The sequence below is a fragment of the Propithecus coquereli genome, unplaced genomic scaffold (assembly GCF_000956105.1).
Source record: "Propithecus coquereli isolate 6110/MARCELLA unplaced genomic scaffold, Pcoq_1.0 Scaffold503, whole genome shotgun sequence".
Classification (NCBI taxonomy): Eukaryota; Metazoa; Chordata; class Mammalia; order Primates; family Indriidae; genus Propithecus; species Propithecus coquereli.
In genome coordinates, this window is record NW_012150875.1 from 256,885 (window position 1) to 280,110 (window position 23,226).

Below are 23,226 nucleotides of genomic sequence, written 5' to 3' on the forward strand. Positions count from 1 at the left end.
GCTACTCGGGAGGCTGAGGCAGGAGGATCACTTGAGCCAGGAGTTTGAGGTTGCTGTGAGCTAGGCTGACGCCACGGCACTCACTCTAGCCCGGGCAACACAGTGATACTCTGTCTCAAAACAAAAAACAAAAAACAAAAAAAACCGTCACTGTACGGGCAGCGTTTCTGCTGCCTGGTAAGAGCACACGTACGGGCTGTGAAATACAAACTGCATAATTTTGATGATTCCGCACACGAGTTAAATGCTCTTACATTTGTATTTAACACTGACATGGCATGATGATAAAATTCGTGCGAATAATTTACAATTTTTTATTTACTTAGGATGACTTTGAATAGCAAATAAAACACACCGCGACAAGCTGGGAGAGACTGCGGAAGAAAGGCGAAAGCGTTAGGGCCTGGCACTTTCAATCATGCTCGTCCCTGCCTTTTGAACAAGGGACCTGACATTTCTGTTTTGCGCCAATCCCCACAGGCTATGTAGCGGGCCCACTCGCAGGTGAGAGGCAGGGCCCTAGTTCTGTCACCTGTGTGTGCCCAGGTCCTGCCCTGTCTGCTGCTGGAACCAGCCGTGCGGCTGCAGAGGGCAACAGGGTGCCACAGTGGAAAGCGCCAGCACGTGCCGAATGCCCCACACGTGCTAAGTGCTTTGCATGAACCGCTTCATTTAATCCTCCCCACAGCCTTGGGGGTGGGTGCCGCTATTGTCTCCCATTTGCAGATGAAGAAACTGAGGCTAACGAGAGGAGATGCCCCATGCCACCTGGGAAGTGACCGGCTGACGTGGAGACCCAGCGCCTTCTGTCTCTAAAGCCAGCGCCTGCCCCACCCCCATCGTGCCATTCTGCTGATGCGCAAAGTCATCTCAGGCGGCCCTTTGCCCTGCAGGGTCTATTTCCTCTCGGCCTTTGAATCTGAAAGTCCCTGGAACCCTCTCGCCAACTGTTTCCTTCCCCTCTCCAAGAAGTTTCCACACACAAGTTCAGAGGGAGACGGGACGAGGAGGAGAAACTGAAAAAAGGCAGCGGACTCTTTATGTTTTATTTATGGTCAAATGTTCCTCATTTCCTCGTTGCAACCTGGTTTGAATCACGCTCCCTCGGCCGTGCAGATCAGAGCATAGAGACCCCTCCCAGGTTCGCGGCGTCAGTGTAAGTGTTAATTGTATTTTCATATCTGCCTATAAACTCCTGTTTGGGAGAGCCTGCGTGTTCTTAAAATAAACGGCAATATAAAATTGAAAACAGCTAGCGTTCCTGAATCAATTTTCACATCTTCTAACTCTGAAGCATAATTCATTTCTTCCTCCCGAGCTCGCGTGGCGATGGGGACGGCCTCACGCTTGCCGTGTAGTTCCACGAGGAGCAAATCAGTTGGGAATCTGCCCTGTCTTCGTGTCTCCCCACCCCAGGGCACCCCCGAAGTACAAGCAAGAAATGCCAAATCTCCCCACTTGGTGAAACCACGCTGGCGAAGAGAGTGCAGGGCAGAGGTGTAATTTATTTTGTGAGCCGGAGCGGCAACAGCAAAGAATTCAACCTATAATTGGGAGGATATTACCCCCATGACTCCACGCGGGGAGGGGCACGGGCGCGGAGCTTGCACGTGTCAGAGTGTGATACCAAAAAGGTCTGTGGTTGCCGTAGTTGCCACGTTCCTCAGAATAGGGTTTTCTTTAAATACACATACATTTAAATTGAGGCATAACATACATAGAGCGCACAAGCCTCACAAAATGTGCCACTTAATGCGTTTTTACACATATGCGTGTCTAGCTAAGCTCGCTGTGATCAAGGCATACATAGAGCCTCTCCACACTCACAAGTCCCAGGCTAGACCTCCTGCCGGGGTCACCCCGTTCTGCCTTCTGTAGCCGTAAATGAGCTTTCCTTGTTCCTGAACGCTGTATAAACGGAGACATACAGCACGTGACCTTGGCTGCTGCCTTCTTCATTCATCGTCGTGACCCTGCCGTGCAGCCCTGCCCTTGTGCACCGCGGGGCCTGCTCCTTTCGTTGCTGTGTGGTACTCCGCCACATGACGAGGCCACAACTGAGTCGTTCGTTTTATTGTGAGTGGGCCTGTGAGACGTTCCCGGTTTCTTGGCTGTTGTGAATTGCGTTGCTATCAGCATTAGAAGAGGTTTGCGATCCTTATGTTATACATTGGCTGCCCCCCCCCGCCCCTATGGGCCCAAATGTCACACTCGTGCACACACACACACACACACACACACACACACACACACACACACACGCACTTGGGTCCTGACCAACGCACTCTTCCTTGTTTTCCCTTCTCGGTTTTGACCGACTCAGGAGCTGAGAGCAAACGCCCTCAGCGCCTGGCTGGGGGGCCGCAGTCTCTCTTTTAGGAGACAAACTCATCATTCCCAAACCACCAGCCTCCCCCTCGCAGTTCCTCTGAAGTCTGCACGATCCCGGGAGATTCCTCTTCCCTTCCTGGATGCTGGCAGCGCTGCCTTTTTTCCGAGTTAACTACTAGACCTAATTAAACGGCACCGTCTCCTCGGAGTGGCTGATTTTCTTCCCATCTGAATACAGATGAAACTCCCACGCCGTTAACATTCAGGTCAGTTTATCAGAATCAACCTCTTTTACAACTCACAGGCCAAAGTGATTTCAAAGTCAGCCGCACGCCGCCGTCTGCCTGCTGGGCAGGGCCCGGCCTGAGCGTTTCCCAGGTGACTCCACAGGGGAGCGGCAGGGGAGAGGGGCCTTGTTCCCAGTGAGTCAGGGTGGCGGGAGCGGCAGGCAGGGCGGTCGGCCACGTGTGCTTTGGAGAGTCCACAGCGATCCAAACCGTGGGTCTCCTCTGTTGCTGTTTCACTCACTCCCTGCCTAGTGGAGACTCAGAATCCTCTTAGTTCCTTTATCTAGTCCCGTCACTGCGCAAATATTGATCCAGTACCAGGGACCGTGCTGGCCCCCGAGACGCCGAGGCGCACTAGAGCCACGTGACGTGGCCCTCACCGATTGCGCGTGCGCGGGTGACGCGGACATGAGATGATCGGCACCAAACGCGGCGGTGTGGGAGCCGGGACACAACAGGGGGGTGCCACGAAGGAGAACGCGGCCCTAATGTAGATGGGGCTGGGGGAGCGGCAGGGAAACGCCACGCAGCGCACGCCCATCCTTGCACCGCGTCCTTCCAGGGACGAGCCGGCTGGTGCACTTCTCCGCTGGGGCGTCGGCGCCGAGGGCCTGAGCCTAACCGTCCAGTCTGCCCTTGCAAGTAGATGGCGGGAAGCCCACAGCCCCGGCATCGACGACGCTGCTGGGGACAGGGCCTGGTGCCCATGCCCCGTCCAGGGCCCTGACTGTTCCCCGGGCGTTTCTCCCAGGGTGACGTGTTCTTCCTGCTCAGCCTCAGAAGGGGGTGTGTTGAGCACGATCACTTCCCAGGGCTGCGCTGTTCACCCTTAGGGACAGGAGTTGTTGCCTTTTCTCACCTGTCTGGCGCCAAGTCAGGGACACTCAAGCCTCACGGTTTGGGGACGCTCAGCTGGGCCTGCCGGCTGCCTTGCGGAGTTTGCTTGTTTAGAGCAGGATGGATGTCGGGGCTCTGAGAATAGATTAATTAGGGCCCCAAGGCTGAGGGGCTCCCAGGGCCCCAGGGGGCTGTGTGTGTGTTTGCAGGTGTGCAAAGCCAGCCCAACCCTGGCCGACCTGTCGAGGGAGTCACGGGGGCGTCTGCAGCGCTGGCATCTTATGGAAGCCAGAAGAAGATCCACCGTGAAAACTCGGCGGCTGAGCGCTCCCTGATGTGTAAACATGCCAGTCAGGGCCAAGTTCCCTGCACTGGATTTGCTCCCTTGGCCTCAGTTTCCCCACCTATAGATTGGAGGGTTGGTCAGATGCTTCCCATGGCCATCACTGCCTTCCTTCTCTCCTACAGAGCCTGGCTTCGCTCAGGGATCTGCCCTCGTCCAGTGGGCCTGAGCGCCAGCCCCAGCTCTCACCTACCCAATCAAGGGAGTCCCATTTCTCTGGGCCTTGACATGTGCCTGGTTGTGGTCAATGTGATGTGAAGAGAGCTGCTCTGGGAAAAGTTTTTCTTGTTCTTAAAAAGAGACACGCTAGGAGAAGCAGTTTCCTCAACTCTGTCATATGTAGCCATGGCTGGATATGGTTCCTGGGACTGTGGCAGCCATTTTGGAGCCATGAGGGAGCCAGCCGGGACCAAGCCAATGTGTCGAGGTGGGTGGAGCAGCAGGGAGTTTGGAAAGAACCTGGGTCCTTCAAAACCAGGCCACGACTGACCAGCCCTCCAGCTTCCTTGCCTCTGGGTTTCTTGTGGGCAAGAGAATCCAGGTCCTCTTTGCATAGGCATTTTGAGTCAGGCCCCTGCTGCTTGGAACCCAGATCATCCGACCTGGTGGGAGAGGAGCGATAGCGAGGAGACTGGGATGTTGCCACGGGCAGGCCAGGCTGCTGTCTGATGTCTTCTCGGCCCTCCCTGCCTTAGAGAGCTCACTTCCGAATACGGCAAAGAAGCGGGAGATTTGCAGCCAATGAGCGGAGTAAGTGGTCAGTGGGAGGAAGATTAGCAAGGGGGGTGTCGCGGGAGGGGCTTTCTTGCTCAACCCACTAGACAGGATTCTTGCAGAAGCCAGGCCACGGGGACCAGACACAGTGTGGTGGGTGGTGAGGCCCTTGAGCAGTCGTCAAGGGCGAGGGGCGAATGACTGAGGAGGCTTTGCTAAGGCTGCCTCCACCAGGTGAGGCTGGGGCCCCAAAACGAGGCCTAGTAGAAAGAGGGCTCCCGGGAGCCTGTCTGCAGTTCGGTCACGGAGAGGGTCTCTGTCAGCCCTCGGTGGGCAGCCCCCTTCCGGGATTGCTCTGGCTGAAGAAGAGTGCCTCACCCAAGGTCACACCTCCTTTGGGGACAGCCCACGCCCAGTGACTGACCAGCACAGGGACGTTAAGGCCTGGACCCTCGCCCCAACTCAGAACAAGTCCAGAGCCTCCAGCAGAGTGGGCTGAGGCCCACGTTGAGGCTGCACTGAGACTCGATTCCTCCCTCTCCGCACCCGCTCCCTTCCCCTCCCAACAGTGCTCATCTCGGGGGTGCTCCCTGGCAACGTCCTGCCCGCTGGTCTGTCTCAGAGTTGACTGCCCGGTGGGAGTTGGTGCCAGATGAGCTGACAGACCCAAGGTGCCTGCCGGGAGGACAGTTGCTTCGGAAAGCAGAGGAGCTTTGGGGAGAGCGGGGAGAGCGGGGAGAGCGGAGTGTGCGAAGAGCAGAGGGGCTGGGTGGATTGGATGCGCTGGTCCTGCGCGGTGCGTGACGTCATTCTGTTCTCCGGCTCCTCAGGGACCTTCAGTAAAATCTCTCTTACTCACCGTGGCTTCTGTTGTTGGATTTCTTGCTGGGGGATGGCGGGACAAGTGTTGAGATTCGCAGCAGAGGGAGTGCGGGGGACACGGAAGCCGCCCCAAAGGCCTCCACTGAGCAGCTGCTGTGTGACCCTGAACAGCGAGCTGGTCTCGCCACCCTGGTCTTACAGAGGAAGAAACTGGGGCCAGAGTGGCAGGATAATGTGGCAGGTAGGTGCTTAGGTTTCTGAGTAAGACAGGCCGGGCTTCGAATCTTTGCCCCTTGGCCCACCTGCTACGTGACCTTGGACAAGCTCTTTCCGTTTTCCTCCTTCGTGAGAGCACGGCAGGTGGATCAGCATCACCGTTCACGGATGGTGTGACCTTGGGCAGGCTGCTTAAGCTCTCTGTGCAGAGCTTTCTTATCTATAAATCGAGAGCAAGGATAGTTGTTCAGATGAGAAAAGCTATTATGTTTGAAAACAAAAGTTTATGTTGGAAAACACTAGGATAGTGCCTAGCACATGTGAAGTACCATATTCAGGTTAGCGGTTATTATTTTTATCAGTATTCTAATGTTAATTATTTGTTTATGGTGGGGGTTAAATGAGATAAATAACTATACTCCTCTCTCTCTCCCCCTCTAACGCCATCTGTAACGGATACAGGAAAAGGGTCACCAAGTTTTAGGGTTGAGGGGAAATTGCACTTTACTTTGACCCAGAAAAATTGCTTTCCTATTTTTAAAGTACCCAGCCATTGTGACTAGTTTCTGGAGCACTGCCAACTTGGTTTTGGACTTGACTTTACTTTGCGTTTGGAGGAGAGCATTTCCTATTCACCTCGCAGGCCTGTGGCCACCTGGCCTGGCTCCTGTCTGCCCCGCCCGCTATGGGATGGTCTGGTTCTGTCCGGGGTGTGTGAGCCCCCGGCTACTTACTCAGGGGAAGATCCCGTTCAATCCAGCCAGGAAATACATAGACCTGAGACAGAGTCACAGGGGATGAGAAATACATGTGTGTGAGCGTGTGTGTGAGCACATGAGTGTGCAAGAACATTCCTAAGTGTGTGTCGGGGAGAGCGTGTGAACGTGGGGAAATAGAAAGGAAAGGAAAGCAAGTGCAGCTATTTTAATAATTTTATTTCTGAATGGAAACCGCTTTATTATTTTTATTAATAGATACGAAAGTAATGCACACTCATTGTAAAAAAAAGTCAGATAATTTAAAAAGCCATAAAGAAGAAAATAAAAATTACTAGGAATCTTGTTAATTAGAACAACCTCTAGTATAATTTTAGTCCGTGTCTTTCCAGAATTATTCTGTGATAGGAAATGTTTTGAGTAGGCAACATAGTCATATGGCCCAAAAGCCACACAAAAGGTGTAGGTTGGGGCCGCTGGCTCCGTTCCTTGCACCTAACAGATGATGTCCTTTCTTAGTTCTGAGTGGCAAAGATCTCTATATAGTTACAAGGAAATACAAATATATATTTTATCTTCTGTTTTATACATAAACATATATGCTTATGCATAAAACGTATGTATACACATACATATATACATATTTTTCTACACCTTGCTGTTTGCAGCAATGCATTCTAGAGATTTCCCCACATCGGTGCTTGAGAGATCCCCCATTTACACAAACAGCTGCATGCTATTCCACCATGGGGGTGCACCGCAGCTTAGCTCATCTTCCTGAGACTTTTCTATGCATGCAAAAACACACCCCCCCACAGTTTTAATTAATAAGGTTATCTTATACATACAGTTTTGTTAACTGCTTCTTTCTTGCATTAATAATCTATAGTGAACATCTTTTCATGTCAATCAATATTCATTGACATTACCATTTTCAATGATTTCACTGTTTGAATGAATCTTAATTTATTTTCCATTTCCCCACGTTGGGCATTTTGATAGTTTCTGCTTTTCACTCTTACAAATGGGGCCAGGAACAAATGTCCTTGTTCATTTTTATGCACTGGTCTCATTTGTTCCTTAAGGTGGATTCCTGGAAATGGAATTCATCGCATTAAAGGGCACGCACGTGTCTGATGCGTTGGGGACACGTTGCCAATTACCCTCTGGAAAAGCAGTGCCAGGCTACAGCCCACGAGAGTGGATGTGTGGGCCCGTCCCCGACCCTGTGAGCTTCAGTCTGCTCCATCTTTGCTGACTTAACAGATGAACGACTGTACAATTATTTCAGGGAGCAAGACCCTACTCTTGTCCTCTCGAGGTGAAACCAAGATCCTAAGAGCTACTGAAAAAGAGCAGATGGGTTCCAGGTGGCCTGGCCTGCGGTGACCTCCTGCAGCCTGTTTCCCTGGACCGTGCAACTTGGGTCGATGCTTTGGCTGGGGAGAGACCAGAGCAAGTGTTGTCTTCTTGTCCTGAAAGACGCTTCCCTGTGCTCTCTGAGTTTATTTCGATGGGGACCCCTTGCTTAGATTCGGGGGTATTTCAGTTCACTGCCTTCTGACAACGCTAACGTTGCGCACTTCCTGAGTGCTTGCGAGGGGCCACGCATTAGAACCAAGATCTCTTCGTGGATGGCAGGAATACAAGGTAGTATACATGGAACACGTCCACGAGCTTTGGGAAGATTTTTGTTAACAAAAATGTGTCCCTGCGATGTTCTGTTTTCTCTTTGAAACTATTATGGAGGGGAGTGTTTTAGCCCCTTGCAAAAAGTCTGCTCCTCACCAACCTCTCACCTGACGGTTTTAGGATCTGTTGAGGGTTCTTTTCTGGATCAGTTATGTCACTGCGAGTTGCAAACAGTGACTTGGCTGACGCGCTTTTCCTCCTGCTGTGACGAGCAGACCTTCTGCTCCAGAGAGGAGCCCTCCCTCATCCACTGGATCAGCCAGTCCCTCCTAAAAGGGCTGGGCCAAGGGGACCAGGGCGTGGACAAACATCCCTCCACTCAGGGTCTAGAGTGGACACCATTGGCCCCGCTGCGCCGCCTCCCTCCCCACAACAATTTCAAACTTTCGTCTCCAGGTTCTGAAAAATCCAGAATCGTCCCCTGGCGTCTCTCCCTGGGCCAGCAGGAGACCATGTTCGAGGTTGTGAAGTTTCCTCCACCTCCTCCCCAACAAGAAAACTGTTAGGAGCATCTGCCCTGGGGCTGCTCCTAAGAGGTATGTGACTTGCTGGGGAACAGCTAGTCCAGCCAGCCTCAGGCCTCTGCTGCGGAGGCTGAGCGAGAGGCAGTGCCAACTGAGGAGCAGACGTAAGCCTGGATCCCTACACCGCTAGCTGTGTGGCTTTGGGTGAGTGACTTACCCTCTCTGAGTCTCAGCTTGCCTGCTCGTGTCAAGATGGCAGGGCTGACCTCAGAGGTTGCACATGACGATCCGTGTGCTAATGTGTATGAGAGGCCTGGCACGTAGTAGGCCCACAGAAAATGGGCACTCCATTTACAGAAAGAGAGTCACATGATCTACTTCTCTGGGATTTCGTGAGGATTAAGTGAGCGTTCACCGGCTAGCTATAGTGCTGCCTTGCACGTCAGTAGCCAACAGGGTAACTGCGATGTTTGATTATATTATTAATAATCATGTTAAGGAAGACAAGAGTTAAGCTGGGAGGGTCTCAAGGACGATGCCGTCCTCCAGCTGGGGCTGGCGTCTCTCCCTCCTGTGTCACGGGGGTCCTGCTGTAAAGAAAGAAACTGGGTGGAAAAAGAAAGAAAAGACTGTTTACTGAGCACCCCTTGTGTGCCAGGCACTTTCCTAGTTATCATCTGCCTTTTCTCCCCTTCACAGCAACTAGGCTGGGATGGCTGTTGGTGGCATCAGGCTCTTGGTTGTAAGTAACAAAAACCATCTCAAACTAGCTTAAGGAAGAAAGGGAATTCACTCGTGTAACGTGGCTCATGTGACTGGACAAGCCTCAGGTATGGCTGGATCAAGGGCCTCCAGCGACGTGACTCAGCCTCTGTCACATTCCTTGCTCCTGGGCACTGCATCTCTCCACCGTGGCCTCAGCCTCAGTCCACCTCTCCCCTCCCTGAGACCAGATGGCCACCAGAAGCTTCAGGATTTCCCCTCCTCCACACGCTGGTTCAAGCGAAGGGAGCGCTTCTCTCCTGATGCCCACAGAAGGCCCAGAGAAGGCTCTCAGCCCGTTTTGAGTAACGGGCACTTGCCCGAGCCCATCCCTGTGGCTGGAGGGCTCAGGGCAGACACCCCCCGGCAGTTGGATGTGGAGTCAGCTCCGTTCCCCAAAGGAGAGCTGGAGTGCTCGTCCCAGAGGAGCGGGGACAGATGCTGACAGACAAAAGCAACACGTGTTCGCCGCGCTTTGGGTCTGTGCGTGGGCCGGGGTTGGTCACTGGGAGGGAGCACCCGCGTGCCTGGCGGGGAGGAGCGGAAGAGCAGAGTCGCCCGGCGAGGCCCGGGGTGAGGACCACCGACTCGCGCCGAGCTCCCCGCTTCCTCTGTGGGTTATATTTAGCACGAGGAAAGCTGTCAGGCTCTTAAATATGCATGGGATTGGAAGAGCCGGGAGGGAGAGAAAGTGCAGGTTCTGCATGTGCCAGTGAGGAATTAATTAGAAATAAACCGCGTACGCGAAGCTGTCTGAATTCTATTCTGCTTTTGATCTGGCTGCCAACCGATGACTTTGGGAATTCTCCACCACGCCGTGAGCACCTGGGCCTGGTGGGCGGCCCCTCCAGCAGACCGCAGCCCGCTCAGCTCCGTGCCCGAGAGGCGGGGAAGGCTGGGGCCCGCCTTCCTCTGCCTGGCTGCTGTCATGTCTCGGCCTGGGGCTGACGCACTCCTGTGGGGGTGCACATCCAGAAGCCATCATTGCGTCTGCCCCGGGGAGGTGGGGCTGTGTACAGGGCCTGGGGCGGCCAGGGCCTGGGTGCTGGCAGAGACCATCTCCAGCCGTGGCAGATGATGCCCAGGTGGCCCAGAGCGCGACCCTCTGCCAGGGACCCTCGGGCCCTTGACGCTCACCCTCCCCATTGGCGCTGACCATCGTCAATGTCCGGTTTCACCCACCAGGTGCCAGGCTGGGCCTCTGCCGGGTCCAGGAACACCTGGCCCTGCACCTTAGGCACTTTACAAATGCCGGTTAGAAGCTGAGTCTCTGAGCTGGGGGGACCTGGGGCCAGAAAGAGGTTTTACAAACGTGACTCATCACGCCACGGCCTGCCTAAAATGCTCTGGGGGCTCCTCATGGGACGCAGGGTAAAGCCCTGCTGGCTCTGCCCTGCCAGCCCTGACCTCTTCCGTCCCATCCTCGCGCGCCAGTGTCCTCCGCACAGAGGGCTCTGGCACTCAGGGGGCTGCGCTTGTTCCCACTCGCGGCCTGTGCCCTGCGGCTTCCTCTTGTTGGAGCTGTGCAGCCCAGGTCTCCGCGGGTTGGGTTCTGCTTATGACTGGGGCTCGTGCCATTGGTCAGCCTTCAAGGTGCCCCCATGTTTCATGTGTTAAAGCATCCTGTGTAATCAGGGATTTGCCCACCTGTGGTCTGTCACTCCCAGCGGATTTAAGTAACAGGGAGAGACAGGGGTCTGCACCCGGCTGTCGCCCTGGTCCCTGGAGCAGTGCCTGGTGCAGAGCAGGGCTTAATACATATTGCTTGAATAGAAGAAGTTTGTTTGATTCCATTTTTGGAATAAATTAATGGATACATAAAATGCATTCAGAAGTCAAGTTCAGAGGTCTTCATACTGTCTTTTAAATGTTCCTATTTTTTTTATTGAGATAATTGTAGATTCCAATGCAGCTGAAGGGAATCATGCAGGGAGAGCCTTGTCTACTCTGCCCCGTTCCTTCAATGGGGACAGTCTGCAAAACTTCAGTACGGCATCACGGCGAGGCCCTGATGGAACACATCTTCCTCACTCGGATTTCCCCAGGGCCCTTGCACTCGGCTGTGCCCGTGGACGCACATTCCGTTATCACCTGGGCAGGTTTGCGTCTCCACCTCCACAGTCGAGACCCCGGGCAGTGCCAGCACCACAAGGCACCCTGCACCGTCCTTTGATAACCACACCACCGCCCTCCTGCATACTATTAATATTTTTTAAAGCCATGCAATTTTTGTTCCAATTAATTCCATGCAAAACTCTAAGTAGGTAAGTGGCAGGTGGGCCCGGGGGGCCAGCTGAGGCTGTGCTCGTCACTCTGCCAGCCAGGATCCACCATCGGGGCCCCTGCCGAGACTTGGGATCAGGAGCAGGTGACACACAGCAGCCAGGGTCTCAGAAGCCACCATAGAAGCGACTGGGCAGCTCCAAGGGGCTTGGTGCCGCTGGGTTCAGGGGCAGAACGTGAGGTCGGGGCCAGGGGTACCTCACCCTAACTCACTGCCAGGCCTCCTTCCGCCGGGGAAAGGACCGCGTGCACGTACCTGCTCCGCACACAGCCTCACTCAAAGCCTTCTGCCCATCTCCTGAGGGCAAACTGAGGCACAGGAAAGCAAAGTGACTTGTTCCCACGGATGCAGCTTGCACGCGGCGGGCCTGATGGAAGCCACGGTGGTCTGCTCTGGCAGCCTCAGCCCTTTCCCGCCCCCTGACTTCTGGGGCCCTCAGGGCAGAAGCTGGCAGGGCCCCCTCTTCACGACATCTCTGCCAGCAGGTTCGCTCTTGCCCTGTGCTGGGACCAGCCCGTCTTTCTCAACTCCGGCCCATCTCCCTCCACGTCCCCCGCTGCTCACCTGTAATTTAGGCCCAGTCCCGTGGGTCCAGTTTTGTTCAGGTTTCCAGAAACCTGCTCAAGATTCTGACTTCATTCATCTAACTTTTTTCCCTGTGAAGACTGGAATTCAGGGATATTTATCTTGCTGGGTGTGTGAAAGCCTAAATAAAATCAGCTTCATCTGTTGGCAGCTGTCAGCTGATAAAGATGAGAATCAAGTGTTTTCCGGTGTAATGAGCGACGCAGGGGCAGCGTCTTTGTTTAGTTCTTCTCTGCAGAGACGGTCCTGTGCCCAGTTTGAGAACCACCCTGGGACTCCAGTCTCTGTCCCCTCAAATCCTGTCTAGACACTTAGACATCCTGCAAGCGGACGGATTGCCAGGGGGCAGCCGCGTGGAGATGGGGATGTTTGTCACTTTGGGGACAGCCACGGAATGTTCTCCTCAGGACAAAAGCACAACAGCTTCCCTCTTTTCCTGCAGTCTTTTTCCTGGGTCAGGGCCCCAGAAGGGGATCCTCCTCCCCTTTCCTCGTCCCAGGGTGGCCCCTGTGGCCGGGTCAACGCCGGTTCCCACTCTGACAGGCCGGGCCTTGGGGACGGCCTGCTGGGAAATGCAGCTTCCCCAAGATGTGCCCTGCCGGAAAGACCCGCTCCAGAGGGTCGGAAACCCCAGTGGCTCAACTTTCAAAACCTGGACAGGTTACAACACTCCCGCCCACTTCCATGGCCACCGTCAGGGCCAAGCCACCAGCCTGTGCGCATGTGCGTGAGCATGTGAGTGTGTGCACGTGTGTGCATGTGTGTGCGAGCATGCGTGTGTGTGCCTGCTCTACCAACGAGGCACAAGCGTGTGCACCATGGCCCTTGTCATCATGGGGTTTATGCTGTGAGGAGACAGACAGGGCCCGGGCAGTGACGATGCAGGGCTAGTGATGCTGGGGGGGCAACCTGGGCTGTGGGCGCAGGGACAAGGGCTCTGGCACCTGCCTGAAGAGTCGGGAAAGGCCCAACAGACACAGGGCCGTGGCCAGGTCCTGAGGGGCGAGCTGCCAGGGTGACGTGTTGGGGGACGTGCTGGGCGGGCCTGGGCTGGCTGGGGGTGCTGAGGGAAGGTGAAGGTTCTCTCTTCCCAGTTGTGCTCTGGTTGCTTTGTGACTCTGGCTCGTCCTTCCCCTCTCTCGGCTTCGCTGTCCCCACTAGCAAAGTTCGAGGAGGACCAGAGGTGCCTTCTGACATTTGAGCAGCCCCTGGCAGGGAGGGGGACAGTTTCTGGAATGAGGATGGCCATCTCCCTGCCTGCCCTGACCGGGCTGCACTGAGCATCTTTTTGGAGGTGGGCCTTGTAAACACGGGGTTGACCCTGGGATGGGGCCGAGGCTGGGGCCAGGGCCGCTGGCAGATGGACTGGCATCTGGCCTAGTCCCCCAGACCTGCTGCTAAGGCTCGCAGCTGGCGACAACCTTTCTAGGGATGCCTTGATGCTTTGTCAGGTCTCCGCCAAGCCTTTTCGGAATCCTGACCGAACAAGGCGAGGATAAAATATGCGTTCTCAGGGCAGAGGCCCCGGCAGCCCATTATAGGAGACATTACCTTGTTTGAATTTAGAAATGAGGTCACGAGGGCGACATGTAAACGCAGTCTCTGTTTGCCTCTGGGGCCAGCTGTCCTCCTGTTCCATGTGGAGACACAGAATGCAAAGTTTACATTTGCTCTTAGGATGTTTGCGTCCCTTGGCGGAAGTCTGGAAGGCACAGGGCTGTGTCTCCGGGAGCACTGGCTTGCCCGAAGCCGGGCCGAGGAACTTGTCTGCAGTCTGGGAAATGATGCCATGGAAACGTGCTGTGTCCTGAGCTCCTTATTTCTCATCCTTGAAACAACCCCGATGGGGAGAAAACGTGCGCTTGCAAAATGCTGCTGGCTGCCCCCGCCCCACCCTGCCAGGCGGGGTTGGAGACCTGGGTGAATTGAGTGTAAGGCAGGGGACCACCCAGTCATGCCAGCTTGCTAAGCATGGCCCATGCGACACCTTGACCTGCTCACACATCAAACCCGAAGGCCACTACATTTGTTCATAAGGAATATCTATCATGGGGAATGAATGACCAGCCCATTTCTACTTGTAGGCAGAAGGTGGCTTGCTAAGTGCAGAACCGCAAAGCAAGTTTGCTAGTGACATAAATGCTTCCCAGCATTGGCCTGAGGAAACATCAACACCACTGCCTTGGAACATCTTCCGGCCATTGAGTCTTAAAGGTTTATATGTTTAATCATTTCGACCACAGGACCTTTGCATGTGACAAGGTCAAACCCTACCATAGTCCCTTGTTTTTGCAGCATTTATCACAATCACACTTTTGCACTTATGCATTTGGTCATGTCGCGAGTATGTGCCTACTGTCCTGGACTGTGCCCCCTGTGAGAGAGGGGCCTCCTTAGTCTTGTTCAGTGCTGTAACCCCCAGGCCTAGCATAGGGTGCATAGCAGATGCTTGATAAATATTTGCTGAACAGTGGCTAAGAACCATGATAAGGGAGGCTCTACTGTTATCCTTTTATAGATGAGGAAGGAGACTCAGAGAGCTGAAGGCATAGGCCCAACAGCACAGCTGGTAAGCGGCAGAACTGGGACCTGTCGCTGATTGGAGGAGCCTCTGAACATCTCCGTGTCAGTCCTGGTGATCTGATTTCATGGTGGAGGCCCCAGACAGCAATCTCATGGCCTCTGTTTTCCTCCAGGGTCCTCATCTACTAACAGTGGTAGCTGCCAACAGCCGCGACCCACAGGTGCCAAGATGCAGGCACGGGGAGGCTGAGTAATTCTCCCCAGAGCACAAGGTGCAGAAAGGACTGAACCCAGGACTCTCTGACTGCAAAGACGGTTCCCGTGTGACGCGGCTCACCGCCAGCCCTCTCATCCCCACCGGCGCCTCTCGCGGAGCATCTACTCTGCCTGCAGCACTGGGTGTCCCTCGCTGAACTGCCACCACCTGGCTCACTCTTGCTGGACGTACGTGGAAGGTCTCTGTACCCCTCGGCAGTCAGGCTTTATGGAACCAAAGCCTTCTCCACAGGCTCTGAGCAACTTTCTCTCCACCCTCCATCCCATCGTCTAATGAAAAGCTTCGTTAAATTGCAAAGAGGCACCTTTGTCCCGAGACAGGCTTGTTGGGAAATATATTCTTTTCTTTGTTAAGCCTGATGGGTTCATTTCACTTATAAAATGAAGTCTCAGAGTTGTCGTTCTAGAAAGTCCTAAGACAGGCAGCAGTGGGGGAACAAAGTGGCTTTCCCAGAGATGCCAGGAAAGCTCTCAGCCTGAGGCGGAGGCTGTCTGTCGTAACGGGTAGGAGTGGGGGCTCCAGAGCCAGACAGCTGTCACAGGCTGCGCGACCTCAGGCAGGAGGCGTAGCATCTCTATGCCTCAGTCTCCTCATCTGTGGAATGGAATAATACTAGCATCTGCCTCCCACAGTGTCGATGTGAAGACTAAACAAGTCAAGGCAGTGAAGTGCTCCGGTGCAGAAGAAACAACACGCGTCAGGTATTCTTGTTGGCAGCGGCAGCGTTACTGGAGCTCACAGCGGGCACAGCAGCAGCCCACGTGATGAATCAGTTAGGAGCACCTGGCCACTGGTAACAAACAGCGAAGTAGCAGTGTCTTAGGATTGAAATTTACTTCTCCTTCCAGTTTGAAAGTTGGCTGTCCACAGCTGCGGTGGCAGCTCCCTGGTGTTAGCAAGGGCCCAGGTGTTTTCTAGATTTTTTGCTCTTCCATCTTTAGCATGTGGCTTCCACTCTCAAAAGTGCCTCATGGTCTAACATGGCGGCTGAACTGCAGACAACACCTCTGTGTTCCAGGCAGGAAGGAGGAGGCCTGGGGGAGTACAGCTCTCACCATTCCTGTAAATGCTGAGGGTGTCCCGCTACAAGTCCCTGTGACTCTGCCAGAGGGTTTACTCTTGGCCCATGTGGCTGAGCTGGTGGGGCCCTGGGAGAAGCCACCAGGGGTGAAGGAGAGCTGGTGGAAGAACACCCCAGCTCCCTTGCCTCTCGGGTGGGATAACTGTGAGAGGCATGTTCTAACCATCTCCCCCAAGACTCCAGCAGGATTGACCTCCACTTGCCCGGACCATAACCTACTCATGCGCAGTGCTGGCTTTCTCCCTTTCTCTGACGCACCTTTGTCTATCCTGCAAAAAAATCCACTTGCACTTGAATTCTCGACTTACAGTCAGCTTCTCGGGGACCCAGTCAAAGACAGGAGGCAGGGCAAAAAGAGGCACCCCCAGCTGTCTGTCCACCTCTTACAGGGCCCTCCTCCTGGCAGTTCCAAACAGCATGTTCACCCCCTTGTGCCCTGGCTGCGAGGGCAGCTGGGCAGTGAAGTCCGTTAGCTGGGGCTCTCTCACCCGGGACAGAGACAAGGAGCACGGCTGAGGGAAGGCAGCCAGTACTCTCTGCCACTGCTAAAGAATGAATAACTATGGAAAGTTTCTATCTTCACCTCATGCCAGACCTGAACAAGGAAATGCCGAGTCTCTTGGACCCTTGAAGCTTCCTGAAAAATTCATTCATTCATTTCATTTGACGGACGTTTACTGTGTCCCTGCTGCGTGCTTGGCCCTGGGACCCCATCCAGAACAAGACACGGCTCTCCGTCTCACGGTGCCCATGAGTAGCGAGGAGGCAGCTGTGGTTGGAGGCCCAAAAAGCAGACAAATGGCAGGAGATGAGGCAGGGGGTCCACAGTCCCCAGACCTCCCACGCCTTGGGGGCCATCACAGGAGTTTGAGCTTCACGATAGAAGCAAAGAAAGGTGATGGAGATTTGAACCAGGGCTGGCATTTTGCCTTTCGCTGCTGCATGGAGGGTAGTCAGGCTGTGGGCCAGACGCGTCCTGACTGGCTGGGCGAAGGCCGAGGGGATGAGTTGTTGAGAGAGAAGCCCCCTGGGGAACTGGGGCTCCTGCACGTGGTTTCCCTGCTGTCCACTGTGCGCCAGCCTCCGCGCCCCTCCCATGAGCCCCAGGAGGGTGTGTGTCATCCTACTGCTTCTGTTTCTCTGGAGAAGCCTGACTAATACAGGGCCGGAAGTTCCAGTCATGTCCCCTCATTTTACACAAGAGGAAAACAAGGTACCAGCTTTGTCCAGCTCATGAACACAACCCGGTGCCTGGCATATAGCACGGACTCAACACCTACTCACTGGGTGAGTGAGTGAATGAAGATTTCAGTGATCGTGGGAGAAGAAGCTCAGTGCACTAGCTCTAGCCAGGAAGTGATGGGAGCAAGATGGACAGGTGGTCAGCTTAAACATTTCCTGAAGATCATATCTGCAATTCTCAACCAGGAGACATTCTCCCCCAGGAAGCATCTGCTAAGGTCTGGAAACATTTTGGTTGCTTGGCCGTGTGCTCCTGGCATCTAGTAGGCAGAGGCCAGAGACGCTGGTAACACCGTACAATGCACAGGATGGCCCACAGCAAAGAATGATCCCGCCCCCAGTGTCAGCAGGTTGAGGAACCTGGGCTGCGTGTGACTCCTGTAGAACATTAACCAGTTAAACAAAGATCATCTAATTACACAAGCCATTGAGAGGAGGTCTCTCTTGTGTCCCTGTCCTCTCCCATCAAGCATCCCCCCTTCTGCGAGCACCTTTGTGGAACTAACCTGCGCCCACCTCAATAATGAGTTTTAATCAGGCTGAGCCTCCTCCAGGGTCACATGACTGGCCTAGCCAATCACAGCATCATTCTCTGGCCATCGTGAGTGGCACACGATGGCAGGTGGCCCAACCATGCCACTGCCAGTCAACCGAGAAAGAGAAGTCCTCCTGCTCCTGGTTCTGGAATTGCCAGAGGTCACACATGGGGACAGTCATCACAGGAAACAGGACAAGGGGTGGGGAAAGCCCGGCCCCGACGACATCCTTTGTGCTTCCGCCTGAGTGGACTGGGTCTCCTCGCTGACAGCCACAAAGGGCTTTGCTAAGCACGGAGAGCAGCAACAGGGACCGAACACTCGCTGGGCCCCAGGCACTGGCACTCACGCAGCAGACAGCCGTGCCCTCCTCCCGCACCCTTCTGGGGAAGAACCGTTACTTCCACTTGAACAAGCAAGTTCCAGGATTTCACTCACAAGTAACAGATGACGAGACTCAACCTGCTTAACTAATCAGGGCATTTACTGACCAAAGTACCGCAAAAAACTCCCAAAAATTTAGGCCAGGCTTGGCCCAGCAGCCAGTCCATGTCCCCAAGGTCCCATCCCTTACCCCGTCTTCTGCAGTGATGGTTTCCTCTGAGGATGACTCCACGTGGTTCCAAGATGGGTCCCAGGAAAGAGAGTGGATCTCTCTCCCAGAATCCTCAGCGAGAGTCCTGACATTCACTCTGATTGGACAGTGTTGGGTCACGTGGTCACCCTGGGAAAACCCCCCCCCCCCTCGCTGTAGCTAGAGACATGAAGCATGGTGATTGGCTTAGCTGAGGTCACGTGCTCCTCGCAGGAGGCGGAGGCGGAATCCGCTCCTCCGGAACCACTTGCATTCCCAGCTGGGAAAGGCAGGGGCGGGAATGAGTCAGGAAGACTGTGGGGAAAAGGTCTCTTAGGCCAAGTGCGGCCGAGGCGGAGGCAGCTGAGAGGGTGATGTGACTTGCTCTAAACCCCAGTTCCTCACACCCAGTCAGGATTTCTCCTAAACAGCCAGCACCACCTGCTGCCCCAAAGGGGGTGAGGGGAAGATCAGTGGGGGCCTTGTGAGGGCCCGGGAAGGGCTGGAGGCATCGTGGTCAAGATGGCAACAGTCTGAGCTGCCACTGCCTGTGTCAGACCCACGAAAGGACTTCCATGTGGTCCAGCTCAGCGACTCCTAAACAGCTATGTGGTTGCAGGGGGGAGCGGTGATTATTCATACTCTTATCCCCAGTTGGAAGGTGAGGAAACCGTGCCTCATGTTCAGGGTTCCAGGCCAGGAAGAGGAGGAGCTGGGGCTGAACCCAGGTTTGTGTGACTCAGACCCACCAGAGGAATTGGCTCCCGTGATTATGCAGGCTGGCAAGTCCAAAACCTGCCGGTGACCAGCAGGCTGGAAACTCAGGAGAACTGATGTTCTGGTTCAAGTGCAAAGTAGAATCAGGAAAAGCTGATGTTGTAGATGAAGCGGGAAGACAGTCCATGGGGGAATTCTCTCTTGCCTGTGGGTAGCCCGTCTTTTTCTATTTAGACTTTTAACTGATTGGATAAGACCCACCCACATTATGGAGGGCAATTTGCTCTACTCCAAGTCCAAATTTTAATCTCATCCAAAACACCCTCATAGAAACACCCAGAATATTGTTTGACTAAATATCTGGGCACTGTGGCCCAGCCAAATTGACACAAAATTGACCATCACCGTCCACTTTTTGCTCCAAAGACCAAGACTCTTGGATATTGATTTTTAGTACTTTGCTAGTTTTTTCATTCTTTTAAAGGATTGATTTTAATTATGCAATTCATATATGTATAGATTATGCTGTGAGTTACAAAAGCTGTGCACTGGCCATCCTCTTTGTAAATTGCAAAACATGACAGGCAGGTGCCCTTTGCCCATGGTACCCAATCTTCCAGTTTTTCCCTTGGGGTGACATAGTACACCTGTCAGGGAAGGCTGAGTTATTCCACAATAACAACAACAACACACAGCCCAGATCTCTGGGCTTCAGAGCTTCATGTCCATATGGGTTGGGAGGGGGTCTGCTCATTGGGTTAAAGTTGTCAGGGGGTTACCATCTTAAAGATGGCTGGTTGTCATGCCAGAACAGAAAGAGCTCTGAGGAGTTGCGCAACAGCAATTAAATGCCTCATGGTGGCCCCCATGATGCTCTGCTCACACTTTATTGGGCAGAAGTGGTGACATGTTCCCACCCAACTTCAAAGTTGGGCCAGAAGTGCAGTTGAAATATTTGGAGACAAGCATGGTGGCTACCATGCACTGGGATCAGTTTGTGCATTTCATTTGAGGCCTCTTTCTATACATTTTCACACATAGGTAGGTACCCACAGAAAATATATAATGTATTATATTATAAAGACAACTCTGCAACTCTCTTTTTTCCCTAAAAAAAGTATCTTAGAGAACTTTCCACATCATGATGTGTAACTCTGCTTCATCCTTTTAAAGGCTACAATGGATGTCTTGGTTTGGACACTCGATAGTTTATTTTGCCAGCCTCCTGTGGAGATGGTGTCAGTTTTCCCTGTCACGAGGAGTCTTGCAATAGATGTTCTAACCTGTGCGCTAATTCCTCAGAAAAATGAAAGACCTGTGTACTATCTTGCATATTTAAAATTTTAATAGATACTAAAAATGTATCTTCCAAAATGATTGTATCAATATATACTCCTACTGGTAGTATATGCCAATTCCTCACTTATTTCCCAATAAGTGATACAGGAGATTTCAAAAAGTTCATGGAAAAATGGAATCAAAACATAAAAATAAAATATATAAACTTTGTTTCTCAACACAAACTCTAGCAAAGTCAAGACATTTTTGTAAGTGATGATCCCAGCCATTTAACCCATTCCTAAAGAGCTGAGGGTTCTGGGAATATAACCATGTCAATGCAGCCTTTTTTACATTATTAACTAAGGAAAAATGGGTGCCCTTTACAGATGTTTTTAAGATCAGGAAACAAAAAGAGGTCAGAAGGAGCCAAATCAGGACTGTAAGGTGGATGCCTAATCACTTCCTATCAAAACTCACAAAATTGCCTTTGTCTGATGAGCGGAACGGGGAGGAGCCTGTCGTGGTGGAGAAGGGCTCTCTGGTGAGGCTTTCCCAGGAGTTCTTCTGCCAGAGCTTTGGCTAACTTTCTCACAATAAGCAGATGTTGTGGTTCCTTGGCCCTCCAGACAGTCAACAAGTAGAATGCCTGAACTATCCCCCAAAACTATTGCCACGACCTTGGCCCTTGACCAGCCTGCTTTTGCTTTGACTGGACCACGTCCACCTCTTGGCAGCCACCGCTTTGATTGTGCTTTGTCTTCAGGATCGTCCTGGCAAAGCCGTGTTTCATCTCCTGTCATAATTCTTCAAAGAAATGTTTCAGGATCTTGGTGCCACTTGTTTAAAATGTTCATGGAAAGCCCGGCTCTTGCCTGCAGCTCATGTGGGTGCAGCAGTTTGGGCACCTATCAAGTGGAAAGTTTGCTCAGCTTTAATTTTTAAGTCAGAACTGTGTGAACTGAACCAGTTGAGATGTCCATGGTGTTGGCTGTTGTTTGTGCTGTCACTCCTCAGTGCTCTCCAATTAGAGCATGAATAAGATGAATTTTTTTCTTGAAAATCGATGTGGATGGTCTGCCGCTATGGGCTTCATCTTCAACATTGTCTTGTCCCTTAAAGTGAGTTATGTGTTGGTAAACTGCTGATTTCTTTGGTGGCATTTTCCCCACAAAGTTTGTGTAAACCATCAATGACTTCACCATTCTTCTACCCAAGCTTCATGATAAATTTGATGTTTATTCTCACCTCCATTTTAGCAGATTCATGTCGCTCTGATAGGGGCTGTTTTCAAACTGCTGCCTTATCCTTCTCAGTGCCTCACACTAGATCCTGCTCAGACATGTTATAATAAGGTAGTATCACTTTATTTTGGTGCAAAAAAATTTTGAAATGCTTGCATAATTTTTTCATAATATGCATTTTCCATGAACTTTGTGAAGACCCCTTGCTTATAATGCAGTTTACATTTATTTTTAAGCTGATGGAAGATTCCCTTTTAATTGTTTAAAAATTATTTTAAAAAACATTACCTTTAAACAATTTAAACAATGGAGATGTATAGAGCACAAATCAGAAGTTCCCTGTCCTCTTGTTCCCATTTCTGATTTCATGCCCCTCTCCAGAGAACCACTGTTCAAAGTTTGAGGTGTATCCTTCCAGATTTCTTTATGCATTTACATAACACACGTTCATACACACTATGCATTCATAATTATGTGCTGACGTTTCAACGCATATACGTTATCACTGTATTATATATTATTCTGGAGCTTTCTTTCCTCCCTCCTTTTTCCCTCCAATTTTTAACATCTCTTATCATATTGGTTTTTATGAAATTAAATTTACTGGCTGTTTAGGTTTTCTTTTCTCTTGTTTTTCTGTCTTCTGACACCCCGTTTTTATCTACAGATGAGAAGTAAGAAAGGGAGGGACGTCGATGATGGGGCTGCCTGCGCTTCCCCTTCCCCTCCCCGGAGATGAGTTCCGTGGGTGGGGTGGCTGCGTGCAGACACCTCTCCCAGTGGAGGCCGGGCAGGCGCAGGCCGGCTGGCTGCGGAGTCTGCAGTGAGGACCAGAGCGGCAGGGGCTGGCGCGGCTGAGGATGGGGATGTGAGGCAGACAAGAATCGTTCCAAACTCCGGTGGGAAGAAGAACATCTCCTGTGGCAAAATCCTGCAAAATGCTATTAAGGATAAATTTTTTATTGTTCTGTCCTGCAGGCAACTTGGGAAAATACCATCATCTCAGCATAATTGAGCTCCCCAGTCTCACTTTATTTTTCAGCGATGCTTTCAGCACCGGTCCTGATTCTGGAAGAATGAAGCAGTCACTGCCGCAGCCACAGTGAGAGAGGGTGGAGCCAATGCAGCAGGAGACCGGCCCCAAGAACGGTGACCCTAGGGGCTGGCCAGGCTCTCTCCACACCATCCCCTCCTACACTCCCTGCCCCAACCAAGGGTTACAGGAGGGAAATGGAGCAGATAGCTGTGTAACTCTGGCAAACAAACAAACAAAAAAAAATTAAGTAAGCCAAATGACAAAACACAAATCAGGAACCATGCACGCCATTTTCTCCCAAAATGACTAGACTTACTTATTTACAAACACGTATGTGCTGCTTCTTACATGCCTGTTACTGTTGTAAGTGCTTTAGGAATACTAATTGATTTTTTTTTAACAAAAACTTTATTTTGGGAGTCATGATCTCCTTGCTTGTCATGGAGGTGGTGGGATGGGTAACCGAGAGTGGGAACACCTGGTGGGAGGGTTTGTGTACCGAGTTTGAGTGCCACCCCAGGTTGGGCATGGTCCCATTGGCTCCCTGGGCTGAGGCAATGGCCCATTCTGTCCCCAAGGTCATAAGCCACTGGCCACCTCTGCTGCTGTCTCATGCCCACACCTTGGTTGGGCTTGGGCACAGCCCATACCATGCCCCTGGAGTT